This window comes from Triticum dicoccoides, chromosome 2B (assembly GCF_002162155.2).
Source record: "Triticum dicoccoides isolate Atlit2015 ecotype Zavitan chromosome 2B, WEW_v2.0, whole genome shotgun sequence".
NCBI classification, from domain to species: Eukaryota; Viridiplantae; Streptophyta; class Magnoliopsida; order Poales; family Poaceae; genus Triticum; species Triticum dicoccoides.
The window spans coordinates 533,273,361-533,276,565 of record NC_041383.1 but is presented as its reverse complement, the minus strand read 5'-3'; positions in this window follow the sequence as shown (position 1 = coordinate 533,276,565).

The window sequence follows — 3,205 nt, the reverse complement described above, 5'->3', positions numbered from 1 at the left end:
CAACTTAGCTTTCTCAAGGAACGCATTAAAATTCAACGGAACAAAAACATGAGCCATTTATCTACAATAACATAGACAAGCAAAAAATACTACCAGGTACTAAGTTCGTGATAAATTAAAGTTCAATTAATCATATTATTTAAGAACTCTCACTTAGATAGACATCCCTCTAATCATCTAAGTGATCACGTGATCCAAATCAACTAAACCATGTCCGATCATCACGTGAGATGGAGTAGTTTTCAATGGTGAACATCACTATGTTGATCATATCTACTAATATGATTCGCGCTCGACCTTTCGGTCTCAATGTTCCGAGGCCATATCTGTATATGCTAGGCTCGTCAAGTTTAACCTGAGTATTCCGCGTGTGCAACTGTTTTGCACCCGTTGTATTTGAACGTAGAGCCTATCACACCCGATCATCTTGTCGTGTCTCAGCACGAAGAACTTTCACAACGGTGCATACTCAGGGAGAACACTTATACCTTGAAATTTAGTGAGAGATCATCTTATAATGCTACCATCAATCAAAGCATAATAAGATGCATAAAGGATAAACATCACATGCAATCAATATAAGTGATATGATATGGCCATCATCATCTTGTGCTTGTGATCATCATCTCTGAAGGACCGTCATGATGACCATCATCACCGGCGCGACACCTTGATCTTCATCGTAGCATCGTTGTTGTTTCGCCACCTATTGCTTCTACGACTATCGCTACCGCCTAGTGATAAAGTAAAGCAATTATAGGGTGATTGCATTACATACAATAAAGCGACAACCATATGGCTCCTGCCAGTTGCCGATAACTTTGTTACAAAACATGATCATCTCATACAATAAAATTTAGCATCATGTCTTGACCATATCACATCACAACATACCCTGCAAAAACAAGTTAGACATCATCTACTTTGTTGTTGCAAGTTTTACGTGGCTGCTACGGGCTGAGCAAGAACCGTTCTTACCTACGCATCAAAACCACAACGATAGTTCGTCAAGTTAGTGTTGTTTTAACCTTCTCAAGGACCGGGCGTAGCCACACTCGGTTCAACTAAAGTTGGAGAAACTGACACCCGCCAGCCACCTATGTGCAAAGCACGTCGGTAGAACCAGTCTCGCGTAAGCGTACGCGTAATGTCGGTCCGGGCCGCTTCATCCATCAATACCGCCGAACCAAAGTGTGACATGCTGGTAAGCAGTATGACTTGTATCGCCCACAACTCACTTGTGTTCTACTCGTGCATATAACATCTACGCATACAACCAGGCTCGGATGCCATTGTTGGGGAACGTAGTAATTTCAAAAAAATTCCTACGCACACACAAGATCATGGTTATGCATAGCAAGGAGAGGGGAGAGTGTGTCTATGTACCCTCATAAACCGAAAGCGGAAGCATTAACACAACGCGGTTGATGTAGTCGTATGTCTTCACGATCCTACCGATCCAAGTACCGAACGTACAGCACCTCTGAGTTCAGCACACATTCAGCTCAATGACATCCCACAAACTCTGATCCAGCAGAGCTTTGCGGGAGAGTTCCGTCAGCACGATGGCGTGATGACGGTGTTGATGATGCTACTGACGCAGGGCTTCGCCTAAGCACCGCTACGATATGATCGAGGTGGAATATGGTGGAGGGGGCACCGCACACGGCTAAGAGATCAAGAGATCAATTGTTGTGTCTAGAGGTTCCCCCCTGCCCCCGTATATAAAGGATCAAGGGGAGGGGCGGCCGGCCAGGAGGAGGCGCGCCAGGGAGGAGTCCTACTCCCACCGGGAGTAGGACTCCCTCTTTTCCTAGTTGGAGTAGGAGGGGGAAGGGAAGGGAGAGAGGAGAGGAAGGAAATGGGGGGCGCTGCCTATCGATGTCAAAACCGTTGGATCTTGGGTAGGGGGTCCCGAACTGTGCGTCTAAGGCTAATGGTAACAGGAGGCGGGGGACACGATGTTTACCCAGGTTTGGGCCCTCTCGATGGAGGTAATACCCTACTTCCTGCTTGATTGATCTTGAGATGTGAGTATTACAAGAGTTGATCTACCACAAGATCGTAAAGGCTAAACCCTAGAAGCTAGCCTATGATTATGATCGTTGTTCTCCTACGGACTAAACCCTCCGGTTTATATAGACACTGGAGGGGGCTAGGGTTACACAGGGTCGGTTACAGAGAAGGAGATTTAGATATCCGAATTGCCAAGCTTCCCTTCCACGCAAAGGAGAGCCCCACCCGGACACGGGATGAAGTCTTCAATCTTGTATCTTCATAGTCCAACAGTCCGGCCAAAATATATAGTCCGGTTGTTCGAGGACCCCCTAATCCAGGACTCCCTCAGTATCCCCTGAACTAGGCTTCAATGACGATGAGTCCGACGCGTAGATTGTCTTCGGCATTGCAAGGCGGGTTCCTTCTCCGAATACTCCATAGAAGATTTTGAACACAAGGATCGTGTCCGGCTCTGCAAAACAAATTCCAGATACCACCATAGAGAGTACAATATTCCACAAATCTAATTTGCTGACAAATTTTCATAGCGTGACATCACACCATAGCCCGGTCATTATTCGAACCGTTTTTCTCAACCAGCTACAACATATATTGCGAGGCGGTTTCCTCGGCATGTCTTGTTGAAGCAGAGATCGTGTCCCCTTATCACAGGATTCTCATCAATACGGGTGTGGGTAACCCAGCCGCGCCATTAATCTCGGCGCTTGGGGAATAAGCAATTTACGGGGCAAGTGGGGAGGCACACAGTTTCTACCACCTTTATAAAGGGATAAAGATTCCTCTTTTTCACCCACGCCTTCTTCTTCCCTAGCCCATCCATTCTCGCACGCTCGAGCCCCAGCGCCCAAGTTATCACCTTCTCCGCAAAGCCATTCCAAACATGTCCGGAGCGGGAGGCAAGTGGATGGCCTGCTCCATTACGGAGGAGAACATTAAGAAGCTCCGGGAAGCCGGATACCTGGCCGCAAACATTGTGCACCGGCTCCCAGACGCAGGGCAGATCGTCCCTACTCCACAACCCCATGAGAGAGTTGTATTCCTTGCCCACTTTGTCCGTGGATTGGGATTCCCCCTCCACCCATTTGTCCGCGGGCTCATGTTCTATTACGGGCTGGACTTCCATGATCTGGCCCCCAATTTCATCCTCAACATCTCGGCGTTTATCGTCATGTGCGAGTCCTTCCTC